Genomic DNA, 27986 nt, shown 5'->3' with positions numbered 1-27986 from the left:
CAACATGGGCAATTGGATGAGCAGTGTCATCCCCTATTTCCACAAAACCTGGTCTTTCAAGGTTTTTCATCTCCTTGAACCACTCCCCATGACTTGTCATGTGGTTCGAAGCACCTGAATCAACATACCATGTAAGATCCCTGTCCCCACCATGCAATGGATTCTAGGTGTTAGCAGCGGAAGTAGAACATCTTGTGCGGGGCAGGGTCCTACACTTGGGGCCTCACCCACAGATATCCGGACAGGTGACTAATTCCTCGGTTCTTCCAAAACCGAACTTAGAAAAACTTCCCTTGCCCGGAAAGCACAGGCAATTCCTCCAGGATAAAATTTTACTCTAACATAGTCAGGGTCATTACTCACCAAACTGATCCAACAGAACCTAAAGTCACTTGGTCAGATCAAGGAAGAAACTTGCACTTGGATCATAGAGATCAACGCTTTTTTCCCCATCGAGAGGCACAGCCGTTGATTCCTTTTTCCGTAGAACAATTACTATCCAGGATTTACTTCATCTAGCGTACTACAATAGAATTTGAGTCTCATTTTACGGATCCATCAGTCCAGCCTCTAACCCCATCCAGTCCCATGGGTTAGCCAACCGCCCAACCACTGTAGTGATGGGATCCAATTTAGAATTTGGTTAGGTTTTGTCCCGGGTACCAGGGAAAAGAGTTCCCAGGCCCCCTAGCCGGATTTTCAAGCAAATTTAACTCCAGTCACACCACTTACACACCCAATATGAAATTGCCTTTTTCCCAAATTCAAATGTATTTAAATCAGTCCTTTAATGAAATCATAGTGTTACTAATCATAAACTTCCAAGTCCGAGTATCCAATTGAATATTAATTTCCAATCATTCCTTTATCGAAGTATCTATGACATCATTGGCAAACCAGAACGCTCACCACCTGTTCACTCAAGGGCCTTTTCGATAGTTCCTAGCTCATAGTACCCGACAAATAATCACTTATAAAAATCAAGATGGAATCCTCGTCGTTGAAGATCAGCAGAGCAAAAGATCAGCAAGTTCAACCAACAGATCCATATAAGAGAGCTATGGACTCATCAGTTGAGGACCAGCGAGGTCAATCAACCAGATCCATACTCGGTTTTAGAAAACAACTCTTACTCCTTGTTCCAATATCTTCCACGACGCACGTGTGGGTATCTTTGGTGACCCAGAGCCCGAGCACCGTATCGTCAGCACCCTCTAGGATCCTTTGCAGGTCACCTAGCGCTTCACTCATAGGCCGCTTCCTTGGTCCCTCGTCCACCGTACCAGAAGCTCACCATTTAAATCGAACCGAGGTTGGTCAAGACCTCGACCGACCTTGCTACGCGAGACGTCCTCCATTGACTCTCCCTCTCACAGCAGTTGCAACTTTATCAGTTAGGTCTCCATGACCTTAATAACAAGATGGTCAAAATGCTTCCCCAGCATTCTTGACATAAAACAGTCATTTACAAACAGGTCACAAATACAGTTTCTATATTGAACTCTCGTCTTTCCACATTATCCCTCATCAGTCCACATTACTTATTCCACATTCCATTCATATATGTACTCATTCTCATCCAATCACATCATTTTCCATCTCATCACCTCAGATTCGTTCACATCACATATCATATATTCACATCCCAATTCACATGTCATCACATCTCATCCATTCACTCATATATCGACGACACATCATTTCACATACACATTCGCATTCATTATTCTACATACACATCTACATTCGTACATCCACATCATACATCTAATTCAACATCCGCATTCATACATACACATCCATATCCACATCCATACATCCACATCCACATTCTTACATCCATATCCACATCCACATCCATACATCCACATCCACATCCACATCCACATCCACATACATACATCCACATCCACATCTACATCCATACATCCACATCCACATCTACATCCATACATCCATTTTCACATCCTCATTCATACATCCACATTCACATTGATACATCCATATTCACATCCACATCCATACATCCACATCCACATCCACATCTACATCCATACATCCATTTTCACATCCTCATTCATACATCCACATCCACATACATACATCCATACATCCACATCCACATCTACATCCATACATCCATTTTCACATCCTCATTCATACATCCACATCCACATACATACATCCATACATCCACATCCACATCTACATCCATACATCCATTTTCACATCCACATTCATACATCCACATCCACATACATACATCCACTTCCACATACATACATCCACTTTCACATCCACATCCACATACATACATCCACATCCACATTCCACATTCATACATCCATATCCACATTCACATTCATACATCCACATCCACATACATTCACATCCATACATCCATTTCCACAGTCCACATTCATACATCCGTATTCACATTCACATCCATACATCCATTTACATCTATCTGATTCCTATCACATCTTATCACATCTATTTATAGAATGTAGTAGAATTCTAATTTTTTGATATAAAGATTCTTTACGCATCTAATTAGGCATAAAGACAACTTTAGTAGGAATAACACTTTTATAAAAATCCTTTTATGCATCTATTTAGGCATAAGTTCAATTTTAAGGAAAATAACACTTTCAAATTAAAAATAAACCTTTTATGCATTTTACTATGCATAAATTCCATTTTAATGAGAATAACACTTTAAAAAAAATAAATCTTTTATGCATTTTTCATGCATAAATTCCATTTTAATGAGAATAACGCTTTCAAAATAAAAATAAATCTTTTATGCATCTAACTATGCATAAATTTAATTTCAATAAAAATAATACTTTCAAAATAAAAATAAATCTTTTATGCATCTTTCTATGCATAAAATCAATATTGATAAGAATAACTCTTTTGAATTAAAAATAAAATTCTTTATGCATCTTTCTATGCAAAAAATCAAAATTGATGAAAATAACTCTTTTGAATTAAAAATAAAATTCTTTATGCATCTTTCTATGCATAAAATCAAAATTGATTAAAATAACTCTTTTGAATTAAAAATAAAATTCTTTATGCATCTATTTATGCATAAAATCAAAATTGATGAAAATAGTTCTTTTGAATTAAAAAAAAATTCTTTATGCATCTTTCCATGCATAAATCCAATTCAGTAGAAATTACACTTTTAGAATAAAAGAATTTCTCTTATGCATCTAATTTATGCATAAAATCCATTTGTGATGAAAATCACACTTTTAATATAAAAAAGTATCTTTTATGCATATGTTTATGCATACAAATAATTTATGATGAAAATCACTCTTTTAATATAAAAGAATTTCTTTTATGCATAAAAGTCATTTAATGAAAATCACACTTTTAATATAAAAAAATATCTTTTATGCATATGTTTATGCATACAAATCATTTATGCTGAAAATCACTCTTTTAATGTAAAAGAATTTCTTTTATGCATCTAATTTATGCATAAAATCATTTATGATGAAAATCACTCTTTTAATATAAAAGAATTTCTTTTATGCATCTAATTTATGCATAAAATTATTTATGATGAAAATCACACTTTTATAATCAGAATAACAATTTCAATATACTTCCTTCTATGCATGGAATTTAATTCTAAAGAAATTAACACTTTTTTTAATAAAATATTTTTAGTATGCATTTTCTTATACCTAGGATGAAAATTAACACTTTAAGAATACATATACGATGGGAATTACTCTTTTTGAATAAAAAAATAAAACTTATTTTACACAATTTTATAAAATTTTACCATAACCTCCTTTGTATGGCTGACCATTTTTCAATATTTAGCTCTCTAAAATCAACTAGAATTTCACCAAGAGTATTTAAATCATTCTAATGTAAACAATTTCTACTTATTTAAGAAAAACATTATGTAAAACTTGATTCTATTCATTAATCATTCATCTAGGATAAAGAATGGTTGGATTTACTAAAGAAGAGAGGGGAATGCCTTTTTTTTCAATGAGGCATAACATCATAATCATTTTAGAGAAGACATAAATCATAAAAACCATTAAAATTAAGCATAAATAGGAATTTATGTATTTTCTTACTACCATTCATCAATTAACTTCAATAGAATTAAAAAGCCATTCCAATTAAGCTTCTCAAGCTTGAGAGGGGTTGAGAAGAGAGAAACATTGAGAAATTATGGAAAAAGATCAAAATTCACACTTTACCTTACAAATTGCTTGATTCTTTGATCACGGTAGAGGCCCCCAACCAATCAATTGGTTTGGTGTGTTGATGGAGCCACCAATGGAGATTGAAGAAGGAGGGAAGCTTCAATTTCTTCAATTCGGAGAGATTTAGAGAATAGTAAAAATTATGAATATTTCACCATAATTCTGGCATAGTATAATTCTCCTATTTTTTTACAAAGGCTCAGGTTCTATTTATAGGAGAGGGAGGCTCTAACCAAGACCAATTGATTTCTAGAATTTTCTAGATTCAATTTGGTTGAATTTGGACTAGATTTGGACCTAGTTTGGTTCCTTTTTTATTCAGTTTTGATTCGGTTTGATCCAAGAGAGAGGAGAGATAAAAATATCACATTATTTTTGAGTTTAAAACTCATTCAAGCATGTGAAGTAGGCACCTCCTTGAAGGGACTCCCCTTCCTTACACATGTGTCAAAATGGAATCATTATACCCAAAATATCTCATTTTTTTAAGTAATACTCATAGTTTTTTTACTAATAACCCTTGTACATAGTCAACTCTTCATCTTATGTGAGCATTTACTCATTTTTTGGTATTTTTCTTTTACAAATTGGATTTATCTCCTCCCCACACAATCGGTTGAAATTGGGAATGTTTTCCAGAGTCTGAATAGACGTCTTGAACACCTTGTATTGTGGCCCGAGACCACGTAGACAGACTTCCACCTTATCATCATCATCTACTGAAACGCCAATAGATGCAAGGGATTCCACAATACCCTTGATCTTCAATGCATATTCATTTAGAGACATACTCTTTTTCTCCATGTCAGTATGAAGTTCATTCTTCAACTGTATCTTTCGTGCCTTGGTATTCGTTTCATAGAGTTTTCCCAAGGTGTCCCACACCTCCTTGGGGGGACTTGGCATCCTGTATGTGCCCAATCATAGTGTCCTGTATACTAATAAAGAGCCAATACATTACTTTTCTGGCTCCTTGGTTCCAATCCTTGAACTCTTTCACATCTGCAGCAGCAGCAGTCGGATTGATCTCCGGTATCTTCAGTGCCTCTTCATGCTCACCTTCTATGTAGACCCAGTAACCCTTTTTCCCATCAAGAAATTTGTCAACCTGAACCTCCAAGCATGGAAGCTGTTCTTGTCAAGCTTCTCAGCCACCAACAATCTGGTTTATGCCATCATTTGACATCTTGCCAGACACACAAATTTACCAGAAACAGCACTCTTGATTGTCCTGCACAAATTGCTGTATTTTCTACAGCGGTACTGTACTAGACTCAAATGTCACAACCAGTGATCTCAATGTGCATACATACACCCAATGGCAACTGTTGGCCTCCTTGCAGCACACATAATGTCTGCACAACCAATCTGTCTTCGTGCAATTCTTAAAACAGAGTTCTGCATAGAATCGATGACTTACCCGAAGTGCTCAAAATCGCCTGCTTTCTGAAAACGGAGGTCCTAACGCGCCCGAAATGCATTTACGGCCCAAAATATGTTGTCCGATAGGACATTGTTTGATAGGACATTGTTTGATAGGACAGTATAGTTGCCCTATAGCTTTACTCCCGCAAAGAAAGCTCCTCAATCAGAGATCGTTTGTTGGTGCCTCTCATAGAGCTCCCGACAAGGGTATAGTCGCCAACACAAATAGGGACGAGTAGATGAAGCTCTTACCCTCGTACCGCTTCCTGTGCTTCTCTTGCTTGCAAGGGAGATAAGATATCAGCTTATCTTATCACTCCAACCACGAGGTGCTTGCTTCAAACCACATAATGCTTTTTTTAACCCGCATACATGAGTAGGGTACCTCGGGTGTACATATCCTTCTGGCTATGCCATATAAACTTCCTCTTGTAAATCACCATTTAGAAATGCATTTTTCACATCCATTTGATGCATTTCCCAACCATTTGCTGTAGCCATAGCAATGACTGCTCTCACTATTCCCATCTTTGCAACTGGACTAAATGTTTCATTATAGTCCAAGCCTTGGGTTTGTGCATAACCCTTAGCTACCAACCACGCTTTATGGCGCTCAATGGAACCATCTGATTTGCATTTCACCTTATAAACCCATTTGTAACCAATGACATTTTTGCCTTGTGGTAAGGTAACCAAATCCCAAGTTTCATTATGGACCAATGCGTCCATCTCAACATCCATTGCCTTCTCCCATACATGCTTCCCAATAGCTTCTGTATAGCATGTAGGTTCCACATGCTTCACCAAAGAGGTCATATATGCATAATGCATAGCAAAGTCATGATATGTCAACCTATCAACTAGATACCTGACCCTTGGGGATCTCCGCAATGCATGCGGATCACTCTGAACACCTATCACTCTAGCATGTGGAGGCACATATATCTATCGTGACTTGCACCAGCAGGTGTGCGTAAAACAAAAAATGGATTTTAGGCATTCCCCTCTCTTCTTTAGTAAATCCAACCATTCTTTATCCTAGATGAATGATTAATGAATAGAATCAAGTTTTTCATAATGTTTTTCTTAAATAAGTAGAAATTGTTTACATTAGAATGATTTAAATACTCTAGTTGATTTTAGAGAGCTAAAAATTGAAAAATGGTCAGCCATACAAAGGAGGTTATGGCGAAATTTTATAAAATTGTGTAAAATAAGTTTTATTTTTTTATTCAAAAAGAGTAATTCCCATCGTATATGTATTCTTAAAGTGTTAATTTTCATCCTAGGTATAAGAAAATGCATACTAAAAATATTTTATTAAAAAAAGTGTTAATTTCTTTATAATTAAATTCCATGCATAGAAGGAAGTATATTGAAATTGTTATTCTGATTATAAAAGTGTGATTTTCATCATAAATGATTTTATGCATAAATTAGATGCATAAAAGAAATTCTTTTATATTAAAAGAGTGATTTTCATCATAAATGATTTTATGCATAAATTAGATGCATAAAAGAAATTCTTTTACATTAAAAGAGTGATTTTCATCTAAATGATTTGTATGCATAAACATATGCATAAAAGATAGTTTTTTATATTAAAAGTGTGATTTTCATCATAAATGACTTTTATGCATAAATAGATGCATAAAAGAAATTTTTTTATATTAAAAGAGTGATTTTCATCATAAATGATTTGTATGCATAAACATATGCATAAAAGATATTTTTTTATATTAAAAGTGTGATTTTCATCATAAATGGATTCGATGTAAAAAGAGCAGGTTTGGGTAGAACATCATGCTCGTTTGGCATTCGATGGGGGTGAAACTTTGTGATTGGGCCCATGGAGCATGCTACCCCCCACTCTCAAAGTTTTACTCCCATTAGACGTCGAATGGATGTGACAGTGTGTCACTACTCGGTCTTTTTTGCCCAAGGGGTCCCAAATGTAAAAAAGAGCGGGTTTGGGTAGGACATCACACCATTCGGAGTCCGATGGGGGTGAAACTCTTCAAGTGGGTCCATGGTACTGCTTCCCCACCACTTGCAAAGTTTCCACCCCATCGGACATCGGATGGGCATGACGGTATATTGTCACCCGTTCTTTTTGTATAGTGCCCAAGGGGTCCCCTATGCAAAAAAGAGCGGGTTTGGGTAGGACATCACACCCATCTGGCATCCGATTGGGGGGATGGTCACTGAGGGAGCTTTCCTTGGCTGCCCTCTCTCTCTACGTGAACAATCTCTCTCTAACTATTGCCACCACCATCTCCGTTGTAATGAAGCATAAGATAAGGTCCAAAACATGTAAATAATGGGCCATGGGCAAGGCTACTATAAATAGGGCCTTGGGTTCATTGTAGGGATATTTTGGTCATTCGTATCTTAGACACTTACATATATTATTGGCTCCTTTTATGGTCTAGGGCTGATGGTAAGCTTGATAGCCATCTTCATGTGGTGAGAGCTCAAATCACTTTGGCCTTATGCACATACCTTCTTTGCTACATGTGCATGTGGATTTCTTCTCTTTTCATCATGATCACATGGATTTCTCATATGTGTTTGATGCCCATCAAATGGATGCTAAATTTGGACTTTATGTGTTGATTTCTTTATCTTAGTATGTGTTGATTTCTTTATCTTAGTATGTGTTGATTTCTTCATCTTAGTATGTGAGGCTCTATTTTATCCATCCAATTTTTAAAATCAATAGATAGAGAAAGAAGATAAGGCTCAGTGCCCATGCAAAGAAAACAAACATATTTTATATCATAGAAAAAATAATATTACAAGAAATCATATATATAGAGGGGATATTTGGAAAAGGATGATTGCCCTAGTAACATCATATGAGAATCGAAGCTGGTGATTCATCAGGAAACTTCCTCTACCTAGAAGATAGATTTCACATTTGTCATTTTGTCAAGTTTATTGCATTGAAATTTTCCAAGAGATTATCGCATTGAAAGTTCTTAATGAGAACTGAAGATGCTGATCCATGAGGGAACTCCTTTTAGCTAAGATGGATTTAGCATTTGCCGTCTTGTCAAGGGCGGATTGCATTGGAAGTTTTAAAAGGGAAAACTTGCATTGATAGTTTTTCAATTCAAAGTTGCCTTGGCACGTGTTGCTACTGTAGAGCCACTTTCCTTGGTAGATTTCCTCTTTGAATTGACAACACGAGTTCTACAAATCAAAGAGTATAAAGTTTCCTATTCTGTTTGTTGTGCCATCTTCTCCATAGACATGAAGAATTTACTTAGGTTGTTCATTTACTGCATGATAATATAAACAAATTCGTTATGGGTGCTACCAAAAAATAATTATGCATGTTTGATTTAACATGCACATGCAATACTAGGTTCACAGGGCAATGAACTCTACCTTCTCTTTCCTAAGAGCACTTGATAGGCAGCCTTCCATTAGTGCTCCACTGGATTGTTATTCACCGTCATGACAATTATCAACACTCTCACTGATGGAAAAGACATAAGAGTGGATTCCAACTCTAGGGTAGAGTGCAATGAGACCTCCCTCACCCATGTCTTCATTATATATAAAAAAACAATAACACATGTCAAACATGGGTGAGATTTCATAGATTAAAACCAATGAAGTGTGGCTAAAACCAATCACCCTCATGCCTAAAGTATAAACCATATAATATGTGCATCAAATGAAAAATACAATGTGAACAAATCATGTGAACATGCACCTTAAGTGGACAATGAAGCTCAATGCTGGCCTAGATATTAACCCAATGGGTTAAGATTGCCCCACCTTGCACATCCGGTCCCATTGGATGTGGGAAAGGATGTCTAAGGTGGAAGTACAAGGGGGGAAGTATAAAAAAAAGATAAAATGATGAAGCATAATAGACCAAAGAAGATTGAAAATATGTGTCGATGAAGCCCATGTCAAAGAAGGAAGTATAGGAAGTTCCCCCACCTCCTTGTTGAAGTGCCGATGGGTATGCTCACTAATATGCACCCATCCACACTGGTGTTAGTGGTGATCAACTTCTTTGCTTGATATAATATGGTTTGGATTGGGTTCTCAGAGGGAAAAATGCACTTTTTTTTTGAAAAATCCTGAGAACTTATGAGACCTTGTATACCTTAAGCCATCAATGATTGGACAACACTAGAGGTGAGGGCAGCTATAAATGACTTTGATGGAGTTAGGAGGCCTTGTGGGGACATCCTCATCTTTGCTATTGCTCTAAAAATGTTGAGAAGTTATGAGACCTTGTATACCTTAAGCCATCAATGATTGGATAGCACTACTATAAATGACTTTGATGGGGCTAATGTGATAGGGTAAGGGGCCATGAGTGTGTGCTACAAGGGTGTAATTAAGGATGGTAGGTTTATTCCAATGAAGATTACAGATTTTATTGAGCAAGAAGCTTGCCAAAGCTTTGCAAATAAGCTCAAGACTCTAGGTTGGGTCAAGCACATGCATTTGGTAAAGGTCTTGGGCTATCGTGTGGTTGATGAAGGAGTGACTCTCATTATGGAATTCATGGAACAAGGTGACTTAGATGAGAACTTACATTCTATGCAAAAGTGACTGAAAGAGAGAGTTCATGTGGCTATTGATGTAGCTGAATGCTTGAATTACCTTCACCATGAGTATGTCCACACAACCCATCATGATCTCTAAGAAACATCCTCCTTGGATCAGACATGGTGGCTAAAGTCTCTGATTTGGCATTGCAATGTTACTTATTATAACTTATTTCATGAACTCATCCGTTGAAGACTAGCAAGGTCAATCAACCAGATCCATGCCCGTGTGTTCAGAAAATAGCTCCAACTCATTTTTCTTCCTTGTCATACGCGTGGGTATCTTGGGCGACCTAGAGCCCGAGCACCGTATGGTCTGCACCCTCTAGGTTCCTTTGTAGGTTACCTAGCGCTTCACTTATAGGCCGCTTCCTTGGTCCCTCATCCACCGTACTGAAAGCTCACCATTTTTAATCAAATCGAAAGCTCACCATTTTTAATCAAACCGAGGTTGGTCAAGACCTCGGCCGACCTTGCCACACAAGACATCCTTCATTGACTCTCCGTCAGCTGTTGCAACTATTTCACTTAGGTCACCACCACGACCTCATTCCACAAGATAGTCAAAATGCTTTCCCAACATTATTGACATAAAAAAATCTTTAAAAAACAGGTTTCACATACAATTAGAGTTCCAACAAAATTCCCATCTTTCCTCATCTCATTACACATTCTTTCACATCATTTCTCATCATCCCATATCATTTCTCATCATTCCATATCATTTCTCATTATCCCACATCAATTTACATCCAATCACATCACTCCCTCATCAACTCACAGCCAATCACATCATTCCCACATCAACTCACATCTAATCACACCATCTCACATCAATTCACATCCAATCATATCATTCCCACATCAGCTCACAAACCAATCACATCATCCCACATCAATACACATCTAATCACATCATTCCCACATCAATCCACATCTACTCACATCTTCCCACATCAATCCACATCTAATCACATCATTCCCACATCTATTCACATCAATCCACATCTAATCACATCAATCCCGCATCTATTCACATCTTCCCAGATCAATCGACATCTAATCACATCATTCCCACATCAATCCACATCTTCCCACATCAGTCCACATCTAATCACATCCTTCCCACATCAATCCACATCTATTCACATCATTTCACATCCATTCACATCATTTCACATCCATTCACATCCATTCACATCATTTTACGTCCATCCACATCTATTTACATCATTTCATATCTATTCACATCATTTCACGTCCATTCACAACATCATTTCACGTCCATTCACATCATTTCACATCCATTCACATCATTTCACATCCATTCACATCATTTCATGTCCATTCACATCCATTCACATCATTCACGTCCATTCACATCATTTCACATTCATTCACATCATTTCACGTCCATTCACATCTAAATGAATCATTTCTATAATTCATCTAGGATTTTGTGCATAACCTTCTTTATTTTTCAAGAAAATGAATAATGCTCAAAACTCCACTTTTAGCATAAAATTTATTTTGCATAAATTCATTCTTTAATGATATAATTTTTTTCCATAACTTTCCCACATTTTCTATGAAATGATAATGATTAAAATTCCACTTTTAACATAAACATTATTATGCATAAATTCATTTTCTAATGCTATAAATTTTGCCTTAACTTCCCCACATTTTCTATAAATTGAGAATGCTTAAAACTCCAATTTAGCATAAAAACTAATTATGCAAAGAAATCATTTTTTTAATAATAAAAATTCTACCATAGTTTCCATGAAATGAGAATGCTCAAGGTTCCTCTTTTAATATAAAAATTAGTTTATGCAAATCCGTCATTTTCTAATGATAAAATTTTTCCATAGTTTCCCTGCATTTACTATGAAATGAGAATACTCAAAAGTTCACTTCTAGCATAAAATTTTATTTATGCAAAAACCTTCATTTTTTATTGATAAAATTTTGCTATAGTTTCCTCGCATTTACTATGAAATGAGAATGGTTGAAATCACACTTTTAACATAAGAAATAGTTTATGTATAAACCTAAGCTTAAACATAAACATTAATTCATCATAATAAAGAAAAACATGGTTTTAAGAGAAAATCCACAAAATAAAATGCTTCCCAAGCATGAGGGAGGTTGGGAAAAAGAATAACATTAAAAGAGAGCATAAACAACATTGTTTAGGCTTACCCTTGGTTTGCTTGATTCTTTACCCTTTGCAAAAATGGTGTAGTCCTCATGGAAGAGGCTTGGCCACCAAGGGGAAAGGGTAATCTTCAAGAAACAAGAGGTTTAATAAAGCTCCAAAGCTTCACAATAATAGAAATATAATAAACTAAAAATTACACTAGCATATAGTTACTCCAATATGAAAATACAAAGGAATGGGGGTCTATTTATAGGTGAGGGAGGCCACCAACCAAGTCCAACCAGAATCTAGAGGCTTCCAGCTCCAGTTTGATCCATTTTGGACAAGTTTAGACTAGTTTGGCTCACTTTTTTTATTTGGTTTGAAGGAGGAGAGAGGAGAGATGAAATATCTCACTTTTTTGAATTAAAAAATACCCTCTTGATGTGATTTCTAGGTGTCTCCCTCATGAGCCCTTCTCCCCATTTTGAGGTGTCAAAAATTTTATTTTTTTACTAAAAATTCCTATTTTTTAACTAATAAACCCTGTACTAGTCAACTCTTCATCTTATGTGAGAATTTACTCATTTTTGGGGGATTTTCTTATATTCTTTGCCTTTTTCTCATCCTAACACTTGGATTAACCTTATTGGCCCTTCTTGACACTCTTTGGACCTTAATAAGAATTTTTCTAAAATTTTATACCCCTAGGCCAAGATGTCCAATTCACATATTCAATTAATTTCTAATGCACATTGGAAAACTCTTTTTTTTAAGATTCTGTTTCAGGGGATCTCTTCCTATATTGATTGGGAGAAAATTCTTATCCAAAAATATTTCAAAATTGTATTACCTCTCTCTAGTCCAAAAACAAGGAAAAATAATATTTTCTTACATTCAGAATTAGGGGGTGATTACTGAAGGAGGGGAGGTTCTTACACCTTTACATCTCAAAAGATGGAGGGAGGAATCTTACACCATTCTCCTCTTGAAGGTGATGGGAGGACTTGAGAATGGTAGCCATTGCCATTCTTCCCTCAAAGTAATGGGGGAATGGCAGTGGTGCCATTCTACCCTTTAAGATGATGGGATGCGAGGCCTTGAAAATGGAGCTAGTGCAATTCTCCCCATGAAGTGATAGGAGGCCTTGATAATGGCTCCACTTTCATTGTTCATTGAATATAAGGGGATGATGGGATGATGGGATGATGGGATGCGAGGCCTTGAGAATGGCACACTTGCCATTTGTAAAATCCATGTCCCCATCGTGCAACGAATTCAGGGGTGCTAGTAGCGGAAGTAGCACTTCTTGCACGGGGCAGGGTCCCACACTCGAGGCCTCGCCCACGGATATCCAGACAAGAGACTAATCCATCGGTTCTTCCAAAACTGAAGCCGAAAAAACTTCCCTTGCCTGAAAAGCACGGGTGATTTGTCCAGGATAAACTTTTCTCTAATGTAGTCAAAAGCCTTAACTAACTGAACTGATCTGACCGAGCCCGTAAGTCCCATAGTTAACAGATCAAGAAAAAGATTGCACTTGGATCATAGAGACCAATACTTTTTTTCTCATTGAGAGGCACAGCCGCCGTTGATTCTTTTCCATAGAATAATTTTTGTCTGGGATTTACTTCATCTATCGTACCATAACAGAATTGAGTCTGAATTTAGGGATCCATCAGTCCAGCCTAACCCCGTGGGTTAGCCAACCGCCCAATCACTATAGTGATGGGATCCAATTAAGAATTTGGTTAGGTTTTGTCCCGGGTACCAGGGAAAAGAGTTCCCAGGCCCCCTAGCTGGATATTCATGCAAACTTAAAACTAGTCACACCACTTACACACCCAATATGAATTTGCCTTTTTCAGAGAATCAGCTATCTTTAAAAATAATCTTTTAATGAAACCATTGTGTCAGTGATCATAATCCTCAAAACCTCTGGTTGAATTCTTTTTTCCAATCATTCCTTCATCGGTGTACCTACTATGGCATCATTGGCAACCAGAACACTCACCACCTATCCACTCAAGGGCCTTTTTGATAGTTCCTAGCTCATAGTAACCGGCAATATATTCACATTTAAAAAATGGAATCTCCGTTGAAGATCAGCAAGATCAACCCCAACAAAAGATCCATGGACTCATCCGTTGAGGACCAGCAAGGTCAATCAACCAGATCCATGCCCAAATTCAGAAAACAACTCTTACTCCTTGTTCCAATATCCTCCATGATGCATGTGTGGGTATCTTCAGTGATCCAGAGCCCGAGCACCGTATGGTCACCACCCTCAAGGATCCTTCGCAGGTGACCTAGCGCTTCACTCATAGGCTGCTTCCCTGGTCCCTCATCCATTGTATCGAAAGTTCACCATTTTAATCGAACCGAGGCTGGTCAAGACCTCGATCGACCTTGCTACGCGTGACGTCCTCCAATGACTCTCCGTCAGCTATTGCAACTTTATCAGATTAGGTCTCCGTGACCTCATTCACAAGATGGTCAAAATGCTTCTCCAGTATTCTTGACATAAAACAGTCATTTAAAAATAGTTCAAAAAATACAGTTTCTATAACAAACTCTCGTCTTTCCATCTATCCATACATTCATATCTATCACTTCACATCCACATATATTCATGTCACATCTCATCTCTTTACATCACATCACATTCTTTCACATACACATCTATATCCATTCTTTCACATACATTTTTTGAATTTCTGTTTTAGGAGAAATCATTTTAAACACTAGGAGGATTTTTATATCAAAAAATAACTCAATTTTGAATTACCTCCCTCTAGACATTTTCTCTCTCTAGGCCAAAACAGGGTAAAACAGGATCTTTCTTTTATTTTAGAGAGGGGAATATTTATAAGATCAAAAGGGGAGGTTCTTACACTCAAGAGCTGGAGGGAGGAATCTTATATCCTACCCCACTTAAAAAATGCGAGATGTCCTCATCTCGTAAAATTAGAGGATAACTCTTTTCCTTAAGATCCAACTGAATTTGGGGTTCCTTATAGTCTAGTGAACTCAACAGAATACTGGGATAAAGATCCCTTATATAGAACTCATCATTAGATAACAATTCACTCAAATTATAACATTCAAATCCTTATCACAATAATGGTCCATTAGATCGAACTTTCTATCTAAACAGACCTCCATGGGAATTTTCAATTATACAGATTTTTAATTTGACATCCCTTAACTTGATCTAGTGGGTCAAGTGTTAAAACAGTAGCAATCTATCAGCACAATCCACTAATCTCATAGTGACATCATTCCAGTTATGAACATCATCCACAGGGACTCGTCCCATTCATCCTCATTATGGTTTTGCTCAGCTTATTACATTTCAATCAAAATTCAAGAATCATTATTTTGCTATCAGAATCCAAATCAACTCATCAGTTCTCAACCCAAAATTTAAAAATCATATCAACCACATTCGAATTCATCATCTAGATAGCATTTATGCTTATAATTTCAAGTCTTAGATTTACTCGTATATACTACCCAGTAAAGAGCTGCAGTTATACCTTTGGTATATACGGGTAGTCACGATCCTTGGAATTATAAGGTAAATACCATCATGTCTAGGCCTCAAGCAAGTCAAGGATTCCATGCAATTACGGTACTTCCATTTGAAGATCCAATTACTAATTTATGAATTTCAGTCCGAATTAAATGAATTTTATCACCAATTACAATCTTTTACTGCTTCTTGACAATTTGGGCTTCTCGGATCCTCATTAGCCAATTTGCTCTGATACCAACTGTAAAATTTGTGTCCCCACCGCGCAACGAATTCAGGGGTGCTAGCAGCAGCAGAAGTAGAACTTCTTGCACGGGGCAGGGTCCCACACTGAGGGCCTCGCCCATGGTTATTCGGACAAGAGACTAATCCATCGGTTCTTCCAAAATCGAACCCGAAAAAACTTCCCTTGCCCGAAAAGTATGGGCGATTCCTCCAGGATAAATTTTTTTCTGACGTATTCAAAAGCCTTAACTAACTGAACTAATCTGACCAAACCCGTAAGTCCCATAGTCAGATCAGGAAAAAGATTGCACTTAGATCATAGAGACCAACACTTTTTTCCTCATTGAGAGGCACAGCCCTTGATTCTTTTCCATAGAATAATTTTTGTCTGGGATTTACTTCATCTATCATACCATAACAGAATTGAGTCTCAATTTAGGGATCCATCAGTCCAGCCTAACCCCATCCAGTCCCGTGGGTTAGCCAACCACCCAACCGCCGATGTAGTGATGGGATCCAATTAAGAATTTGGTTAGGTTTTATCCCGGGTACCAGGGAAAAGAGTTCCCAGGTCCCCTAGGTGGATATTCATGCAAACTTAAAACTAGTCACACCACTTACACACCCAATAATTTACCTTTTTCACAGAATCACCTATCTTTAAAAATAATCTTTTAATAAAACCATTGTGTCATTGATCATAATCCTCAAAATCTCCGGTTGAATCCTTATTTCCAATCATTCCTTCATTTGTGTACCTATGGCATCATTGGCAACCAGAATGCTCACCACCTATCCACTCAGGGGGCTTTTCGATAGTTCCTAGCGCTCATAGGTAACCGGCAATATATTCACATATCAAAAATGGAATCTCCGTTGAAGACCAGTAAGATCAACCAACGGATCCATATAAAAGATCCATGGACTCATCCGTTGAGCACCAGCAAGGTCAATCAACCAAATCCATGCCCGAATTCAGAAAACAACTCTTACTCCTTGTTCCAATATCTTCCACGACGCACGTGTGGGTATTGTCAGCGACCAGGAGCCCGAGCACCGTATGGTCAGCACCCTCTAGGATCCTTCCCAGGTGACCTAGCGCTTCACTCATAGGCCACTTCCTTGGTCCCTCATCCACCGTACCGGAAGCTCACCATTTTAATCGAACCAAGGCTGGTCAAGACCTCGAGCGACCTTGCTATACACGAGACGTCCTCCAATGACTCTTTGTGTCCAGCTGTTGTGCAACTTTATCAGATTAGGTCTCATCACAAGATGGTCAAAATGCTTCTCCAGCATTCTTGACATAAAACAGTCATTTAAAAAGAGTTATTCTCATTAATTTTGATTTTATGCATAGAAAGATGCATAAAGGAATTCATTTTTATTTCAAAAGAGTAATTCTCATTAATTTTAATTTTATGCATAGAAAGATGCATAAAGGAATTCATTTTTATTTCAAAAGAGTTATTCTCATTAATTTTTATTTTATGCATAGAGAGATGCATAAAGGAATTCGTTTTTATTTCAAAAGAGTTATTCTCATTTTATGCATAGAAAGATGCATAAAGTAATTCATTTTTATTTCAAAAGAGTTATTCTCATTAATTTTGATCTTATGCATAGAAAGATGCATAAAGGAATTCATTTTTATTTCAAAAGAGTTATTCTCATTAATTTTGATTTTATGCATAGAAAGATGCATAAAGGAATTCGTTTTTATTTCAAAAAAATTATTCTCATTTTATGCATAGAAAGATGCATAAAGGAATTCATTTTTATTTCAAAAGAGTTATTCTCAATAATTTTGATTTTATGCATAGAAAGATGCATAAAGGAATTCATTTTTATTTCAAAAGAGTTATTCTCATTAATTTTGATTTTATGCATAGAAAGATGCATAAAATCATTAATTTTGATTTTATGCATAGAAAGATGCATAAAGGAAATCGTTTTTATTTCAAAAGAGTTATTCTTGCATAAAGGAATTTATTTTTTTTCGAAAGTGTTATTTTCTTGAAAATTAAATTTATGCATAAATAGATAAATAAAAGGGTTTTTATAAAAGTGTTATTCGCACTGAAGTTGATTTTTATAAAAGAATGGATGGATAGATGTGATGTGAATCAGATAAATGTGAATAAATGGATGGATAGATGTGATGTGAATTAGATAAATGTGAATGGATGGATGGATAGATGTGATGTGAATCAAATAAATGTGAATGAATGGATGGATAGATGTGATCAGATACAAAGTCAATATTAGGTAATTTGGGAAAAATCTCACATTTTGGGAATCAATTACTCCATATAGTTTTGGACATATCTTAAACATACTAACTCCAAATTTGTCGGAGATTATAGATTTAGATTCTACTCTTCAAGATCTTTCCGATGATATGTCACATGAGGGGGTTTTGACAAACTTTTGGACAAGTTCACCATGCTCTCATTTTTCAAATGGGAATGGGATTTTTCCCAAATTATCTAATATGGTGTTTACATGTGAATGGATGGATGGATAGATGTGATGTGAATCAGATAAATGTGAATGAATGGATGGATAGATGTGATGTGAATCAGATAAATGTGAATGAATGGATGGATGGATGTGGATGTATGTGAAGAATGGATGTGGATGTTTGTGAAAGACTGGATGTGGATGTGGATGTATGTGAAGAATGGAAGTGGATGTCTGTAAGAGAATGGTTGTAGATGTTTGTATGTGAAAGGATGGATGTGGATGCATGTGAAAGGATAGATGTGGATGTGTGTGATAAGTATGGATGTGGATGTATGTGATGGATATGAAGGAGAATTGAGGTGATGAGATGTGATGTAAATTGGATAGATATGAATGATAAGGGATGTGGAAGAATATATGTGGATGTATGTATGTGGAAGAATATATGTGGATGTGAATGTGATGGATATGAAGGAGAATTGAGGTGATGAGATGTGATGTAAATTGGATAGATATGAATGATAAGGGATGTGAATGAATGTGATGGCATGAGAATCGGGATGAGAATGAATGATATGGGATGTGAATGAATGTGATAGCATGTGAATGAATGATAAGGGATGTGAATGAATGTGATAGAGTGTGAATGAATGATAAGGGATGTGAATGAATGTGATGGCATGTGAATCGGGATGAGAATGAATGGTATGGGATGTGAATGGATGTGATGAGATGTGAATCGGGATGAGAATGAATGATATGGGATGTGAATGAATGTGATAGCATGTGAATCAGGATGTGAATGAATGATAAGGGATATGAATGAAAGTGATAGCGTGTGAATGAATGATAAGGTATGTGAATGAATGTGATGGCATGTGAAACGGGATGAGAATGAATGGTATGGGATGCGAATGGATGTGATGAGATGTGAATCAGGATGTGAATGAATGAGATGTGATAAGATGCGATGTAAACTGGATAGATGTTAATGAATGTGATGTGATGAGATGTATGGGTAAATACGAGTGGATGAGATCTGATGAGGTTAATTGAGGAAAGAAGTGTTGAGATGGAAAATGATGTGATTGGAGGAGAATAGGAATGCATATGAAATTAATGTGGATTGAGTAATGTAGATTGATGTGGAAAGACGAGAGTTCATTATAGAAATTGTATTTATGAACTATTAAATGACTGTTTTATGTCAAGAATGCTGGGGAAGCATTTTGACCGTCTTGTGAATGAGGTCAAAGAGACCTAGATGATAAAGTTGCAACAGCTGACGGAGAGTCAATGGGGGACGTCTCGCGTAGCAAGGTCTTGACCAGCCTTGGTTGGATTTAAATGGTGAGCTTCCGGTACGGTGGATGAGGGACCAAGGAAGCGGCCTATGAGTGAAGCGCTAGGTGACCTGCAAAGGATCCTAGAGGGTGCTAACCATACGGTGCTCGGGCTTTGGGTCGTCGAAGATACCCACAAGTACGTCGGGGAAGATATTGGAACAAGGAGTAAGAGTTATTTTTTAAAGTCGGGCATGGATCTTGTTGATTGACCTTGCTAGTTTCTCAACGGATGAGTCCATGGCTCTTTTATATGGATCCGTTGGTTAATCTTGCTGATCTTCAACAAAGATTCCATTTTGATATGTGAATATATGAGCTAGGAACTATCGAAAAGGCCCCTGTGTGGACATGTGGTGGTGAGCGTTCTGGTTGCCAATGATACTTTTTGATACACCGATGAAGGAATGATTGGAAAAAAGGATTTAACTGGAGATTTTGAGGATTATGATCAGTGACACAATGGTTTCATTAAATGATTGTTTTGAAAGATAGCTGATTCTGTGAAGAAAGGCAATTTCATATTGGGTGTGTAAGTGGTGTGACTAGCTTTAAGTTTGCATGAATATCCGGCTAGGGGACCTAGGAACTCTTTTCCCTGGTACCCAGGACAAAACCTAACCAAATTCCTAATTGGATCCCATCACTATAGTGGTTGGGCGCGGTTGGCCAACCCATGGGACTGGATGGGGTTAGGCTGGAGTGATGGATCCCTAAAATGAGACTAAATTTCTGTTGGTACGATAGATGAAGTAAATCCTGGATAAAAATTGTTCTATGGAAAAGAATCAACAGCTGTGCCTCTTAATGAGGAAAAAAGCGTTGGTCTCTATGATCCAAGTGCGATCCAAGTGCAATCTTTCCCTTGATCTGACTATGGGACTTACGGGTTCGGTCAGATCAACTCAGTTAGTTAAGGCTTTTGACTACGTTAGAGAAAAGTTATCCTGGAGGAATCGCCTGTGCTTTTCGGGCAAGGGAAGTTTTTTCCGGGTTCGGTTTCGTAAGAACCGATGGATTAGTGTCTTGTCTGGATATCCGTGGGCGAGGCCCCGAGTGTGGGACCCTGGCCCACGTAAGAAGTGATACTTCTGCTGCTAGCACCCTTGAATTCGTTGCACGGGGTGGGGACAGGGATCTCACAGCTGGTATCAGAGCAAATTGGCTAATGAGGATCAACCGAGAAGCCAAGGATGTCATAAATTTTTGAAGTAGCAGTAAAAGGTTGGAATTGTGTGATGAAACTCATACAAATTGATATTCTAAATGAAATTCCTAAATTGATAATTGGGTCTTCAGATGGAAGTACTGCAATTGTATGGAATCCCTGACTTGCTTGAGGCCTAGACATGATGTATTTACCTTATAGTTCCAAGGGCCGTGGCTACTCGTATATACCGAGGGTATAACTGCAGCTCTTTACTGGCAATATATAGCTGCAGTTATACCGAGGGTATAACTGCAGCTCTTTACTGGCAATATATACGAGTAAATCTAAGATCTTGAAATTATAAGCAAAAATACTAACCGCGATGTCTAAATACTTGACAGTTATAGCATTTCACTCCCTTATTCAAGGGTGGAACTTCTGTAGTTGAATTCCAGGGGATTGAGTTTTGGGAAAAGGACATTTCTTCCATTTTGGAACTTCCCCTGTTCTAGGATTGATCCTGATATCTCTTAGGCGGTGGGTGGCAGGTTGGAATCACCTTCTGGAACTAAAAACCTTTTGAAGGGTGATGGTGCTGGCTTTGGTGGAACCTTGACATCAAAGGTCTTGGAGAAATCCTTCGCCATCCGCAGGCCATGGAAACTGGCTTGGCGTTCTTCACCAAAATATTCAAAGGTTCGTTCAGTCCTCCCTGAAGGAACCTAGCCACCATCAGTTGTTCTTCACTCAGTGGTGGCAAGTAATTGAGGAGGAGATCAAATGCTTGGTGATATACTTCAATAGTTCTGCTCCCCTGGGTTAGCTAAAAATTCTTTCATCTTTGTTTCCAAAAAGTCGGGAGAACAGAACCTCATCCTTAGGTAAATTTTGAGATCATTCCATGTCTGGGTATTTCGATCCAGACGGTTTGTCTCGCAGTGGTTTCTCCATGCCACTCTGGTTGTTTCTACTATCTTCAGCCTTGCAAGAGCCATTTTTCTCTTCTCATTGTACCCGGTGATATCAAACCGGTGACATCAAAGTACTCTTCCATTGTTTCGATCCACTTCTCCACAGCCTCGCCCAAGTTTTTCCCTTCACCCTTGAAAGGTCCAGGTTGCGAACTATGAAGAGTTTTACGAACATCCAAGTCCAGATCTTCCTCATCGAGTTGGGGGTTATCATTTCTACCACGACGACCTCGATCCATGTTCCTACAATACGAAAAAATCTTGTCAAGTCCCTCTATTTATGATTCAAATCCGATTTTTGATTCATCGGACTCTGGGGTTCTTTAGATAGGAGGCTCCCCACAGAATCGTGGGATAAAGATACTGGCATTATCAGATAACAATTCATTTAGAATATATCATTCATATCTTTAACACAAGAATGGTCTATTAGACTAAAATTTCCATCTGAACAGGCCTCCATGGGGGATTTCAAAAAAAAATTGATTTTTAATTTGTCATCCCTTAACTTGATCCACTGGGTCAAGTGTTAACAGCAGCAATCTGTCACCACAATCCACTAATCTCATAGTGATTTTCTAAAGTCATTAACATCATTTCAGTTATAAACATCAACACAGGGACTCGTCCCATTCATCCTCATTGTGAACTCCTTTTTGGATCAAGGTTTTCAGGGTAGGGAAATCAGGGATCAAGATTCCAGACTCCAGCTCCTTCCTTCCAGAGTAATCAGGTTTCTATCCGCCAAATTCAGGGAAATCCCAGAGGTAGACCCTCTAACCAACCCGCAGTTTCAAACCAAAGTAATGCAAGACCTCTACCTCAGAATAGGGGAAGTCAAAGAGAGTTGTTCCCAAACCGACCATCCACTTCCAAGAAGGCAGTAACGCTAGAAGTGATTGAAGAAGAAGAAGAAGAAGATGAAAGAGATTATACTCCACCTGGGAGAGATGAGGGCATCTCGCATTTTTTTAAGTGGGGTAGGATGTAAGATTCCTCCCCCAGCCCTTCAAGATGTCCAGTTTCTCCCCCTATAATCAACCCCCCTTCTTAGAATAATAACAGATCTTGTTTCTACCTATTTTGACTTAGAGAGAGAAAATATTCTAGAGAGAGGTTATTCAATTTTTAGATATTTTTAGATGGAAAAATATCTCTTCTTATTAAAATAAAATTTCCCAAAGCAGAAGTTCAAAAAGAATTTCAGAAGGTGCATTAGAAATAAATTATAATCTGTTCTAAGGGTCCAGATTTTCTGAAAATTTTAGATTAAGGTTCTAAGGGGCCAATTAGATTAATCCAAGTGTAGGGAGGAGATAAATTAAAGAAATAAAGAAAATCCCCCCAAAAATGAGTAAATACTCACATAAGATGAAGAGTTGACTAAAGACAAGGTTATTAGTTAAAAAAGAACAGATATTTAGAGGAAATGATGCATTTTTGACACCTCAGTGTGGGGGAATTCCCCTCATGAAGGAGGCGCCTATTTCACATGTGTGGTGGAGTTTTAAACTCTCAAATAATGAGATATTTTATCTCTCCTCTCTCCTATTTCAACTAGAACCAAAAAGTAAGCTAAACTGACCTAAAAATGGTCAAAAAGTGAACAAACTGATCTGGAAAATTCTAGAATCAGTTTGCTTGGTTAGAGGCTCACTTCTTCCTATAAATAGAAGCCTCCCCCTTTGTAAAATTTTAATAGTATTTTATGCACTGTTACTCTACTCCTCCCCAGAGCCAAAAACATTGAATTCATTGATCATTCACTTGTTTTTGACTATTTCCTCTACAAAGAATTGGTGGCCACTCTTGATCCAAGCAAGAGTAGAACCCTCAATCCATCAGGCCAAAGGATAGCTCACAAAACTCCATGTAAGTTAGAAATTCTACTTTTTTCTAATTCTATTCTACGGTTTATGATTTCTTGCTTCTTTTAAATTGAAATTGGATGTTATGCCTTGATGGAAAGGCTTCCCCCTTCTCTTCATTGAATTTAGCCCTTCTTTATCCAAGATGTGTAATCAATTAAATAGAGTTAAACTTTTCGTATTGTTCGCTCTTAAAAAATGAGAATTGATTAGATTAGAGTGCTAAATTCATCTTGGGTTAAATTCTAAGTAGAATTAGAATGCAAAAATTGAAAAATGTTCAACCATACAAAGGAGGTTATGGCAAAATTTTTTTAAATTTTGTAGAAATAAGTTTTATCTTTATGTTATTCAAAAAGAGTAATCCCCTTCGTTTGTGTATTCTAAAAGTGTTATTTTTATTCTATGCATAGAAAAATGCATATTGGATATTTTTTATTATAAAAGTGTAATTTTCATTAGATTCAAATTCTATGCATAGAAAGATGCAAAATTGGATATTTTTTTATTATAAAAGTGTGATTTTCATTAGATTTAAATTCTATGCACAGAAAGATGCATATTGGATATTTTTTTTAAAAAAAGTGTGATTTTCATTAGATTCAAATTCTATGCACAGAAAGATGCATATTGGATATTTTTTAATTATAAAAGTGTGATTTTCATTAGCATATTGGATATTTTTTTATTATAAAAGTGTGATTTTCATTAGATTTAAATTCTATGCACAGAAAGATGCATATTGGATATTTTTTTATTATAAAAAAATGATTTTCATTAAAGTTAAAATGTATGCATAGAAAGATGCATATTGGATATTTTTTATTATAAAAGTGTGATTTTCATTAGATTTGAATTCTATGCATAGAAAGATGCATATTGGATATTTTTTTAATTATAAAAGTGTGATTTTAATTAGATTTGAATTCTATGCATAGAAAGATGCATATTGGATATTTTTAATTATAAAAGTGTGATTTTCATTAGATTTAAATTCTATGCATAGAAAGATGCATATTGGATATATTTTTATTATAAAAGTGTGATTTTCATTAGATTTAAATTCTATGCATAGAAAGATGCATATTGGATATATTTTTATTATAAAAGTGTGATTTTCATTAGATTTAAATTCTATGCATAGAAAGATGCATAAAGGAATCCATTTTTATAGAGATGGCGGAGAAGAGAGGAAAAGGAGGGGCGGAGAAGAGAGGAAAAGGAGGGGCAAAGGACGCAAAAAGGAAAAGAAAAGAAAGAGAAAAAAAGAAAAAAGAAAAAGAAAAGAAGGAAAAAGGAGGAAGGAAAGAAAGAGAGAGAGAGAGAGAGAGAGAGAGAGAGAGAGAGAGAGAGAGAGAGAGAGAGAGAGAGAGAGAAGAAAGAAAGAGAGAGAGAAAAAGAAGAAGAAGAAGGAAAAAAGAGAAGAACGAAAAAAAACATTGAAGGGCAAGGGGGCGGAAAAGAAGAAGAAGAAAAGAAAAGCAAAAGAAAAAAGAGAAGAAAAAGAAAGAACGAAAAAAAAACAGCGAAGGGCAAGGGGGCAGAAAAGAAAAAGCGAGCTAATGGAGAGGGGGGGTACGCGCACACAGAGAGGGGGAGCGAAGGGCAAGCGAAATGAAACAGAAAGGAGAGAGGGGTTGTCGCACACGGAGAGGGGGAGGGGGCAGGGATAGGCGCAGCTGCGAAGAAGGGGTAGGAGCGACAGGCGGGGGGGAGGCACAGGCGCACGCAGAGCCATAGGCGGGGGGAAGAGCAGGTCGCGCTACGACTGTCAGCCAAAACAGTTCTTAGGAAGCTGCTAAAGCTAATTTTGAGTGGACTTAAATCACAAAGTGTAAGGTTGAGTGAATTTAAATCATGTGATGTATGGAACTTCAAGTTCATGATACTAAATTTATGAATTTTATTTATAATTTTGACATCAAAGTTTATTACTTTGAAGTGTAAAGTCAATATTAGGTAATTTGGGAAAAATCTCACATTTTGGGAATCAATTACTCCATATAGTTTTGGACATATCTGAAAAACATACTAACTCCAAATTTGTCAGAGATCATAGATTTAGATTCTACTCTTCAAGATCTTTCCGATGATATGTCACATGAGGGGGTTTTGACAAAGTTTTGGACAAGTTCACCATGCTCCCATTTTTCAAATGGGAATGGGATTTTTCCCAAATTATCTAATATGGTGTTTGTAGCTCTTTTCTCTCCTTTGACATCAGATTGTTATGTGCGTAAGAAGCTAGTTTTTGTTTTTTGGGAGGATGCTTTTTTGATGACACCAAGGGTCAAAACTGAACCCTGACAGCGCCCGATCACCCATTGCAATGGCCGCCTCGTGTCCTCTATGTGAACCATTCTACTTGCCGTCGTAGTCTACCACCACCACATGAAGGTTAGCGACCTAACTCAACTAATAAAGAACCTAACCTAACTCATACACATGCTACACACTCACCAAACAAACACATAAAAGCTAACCTAACTACACACCTTAACCTAAACCCTAACTAAACTCTGACACAAAAGCTAGCCTAATTACACACAAAGCCTTAACCTAATATGACACACACACATACACATGCTAACCTAAACGTAAGCAACTAACCTAAACTACCTTAACTACTAACTACACTAGCTTCCTAACTCACCTCTCTCCCCACACACACTAACCTAAACAAACAACGAGCCTAGCCATCCTACTAACTAATCTAACATACCTACTAACTACTCACCTAGCTAACTAATCTAACATACCTACTAACTACTCACCTAGCTAATCTAACAATACCTATGAATACGAGCTACACTAGCTAAACCCTAACATGTGAACAAAAACTCACACACACATACGTCGTAACATGATCACACACGCACATCTTTGCTAATAAATAACCACATAAATAAAAAACCCAAAAAGTACACACACACCTAATTGCTAATAAATTACCGTATACATAAAACGCACCACAAGCGTGTGCGCACACACACACACACTATCTAACACTCCTCCCATAAATAAACCAAGTCACATCTTTTCCCTTTCTTACACACTCACACATTCACCCACACTCAAACACACATCTTTGCTAATAAATAACCACATAAATAAAAAACCCAAAAAGTACACACCTTATTGCTAATAAATTACCGTATACATAAAACGCACCACAAAAGTACACACCTAATTGCTAATAAATTACCGTATACATAAAACGCACCACAAGCGTGTGCGCACACACACACACACACTATCTAACACTCCTCCCATAAATAAACCAAGTCACATCTTTTCCCTTTCTTACACACTCACACATTCACCCACACTCAAACACACATTAGACACTCTTCACACATTCAATTCCCGCCCCACACAACCACAACTCACACATTCATATCTTTCTCACACTTCCATGACACCATCCAACACACACACACTTATTAAGCACTCACAGACACATCTCAGTATTCACACCCCCCACATATACACACCTTGCACACTTTCATTTTACTTTATAACCACATACACACACCTTGCACACTATCATTTTAACTTTTAACCTTACATATACTCACGTTGCACACACGCATATTCACCATCCACACACACACCTGGGTTGTTGCAAGATTAGGGTGTCCAATTTTATCCAGTTTATGCTAGAGTGGGACAATGCTTGGAGAGCAAATTTTGGGGGGCAAGGTACTTAAAATGAGATCAAGTAAATAATAGAAAATACCCTTGTCCCTAAATTAACCCAATATAAACTAAATTAATATAAATTAGTCTAATTAATTAAAATTAATCAAAAATATGATGATATGATAAACAAATGATCTTTTCATACTTAGAGTGATCCAATTTATTTTTCCATAGATGCACCATTACAAGTACACTAGTCCCTACACATCAAAAATGTAATTTTACTAATTAGATTATTAATATTTGGAGGCCTTCTGATAGTATGGAAGAATTTTGAAAAAGAGATCATTAAAAATCCAACCATTGGATTTGTAATTTTTACTAACCACCACATTCT

This window comes from Cibotium barometz, chromosome 43 (assembly GCF_041138505.1).
Source record: "Cibotium barometz isolate CiBa-2024 chromosome 43, ASM4113850v1, whole genome shotgun sequence".
NCBI classification, from domain to species: domain Eukaryota; kingdom Viridiplantae; phylum Streptophyta; class Polypodiopsida; order Cyatheales; family Cibotiaceae; genus Cibotium; species Cibotium barometz.
This window is presented reverse-complemented; position numbering follows the sequence as displayed.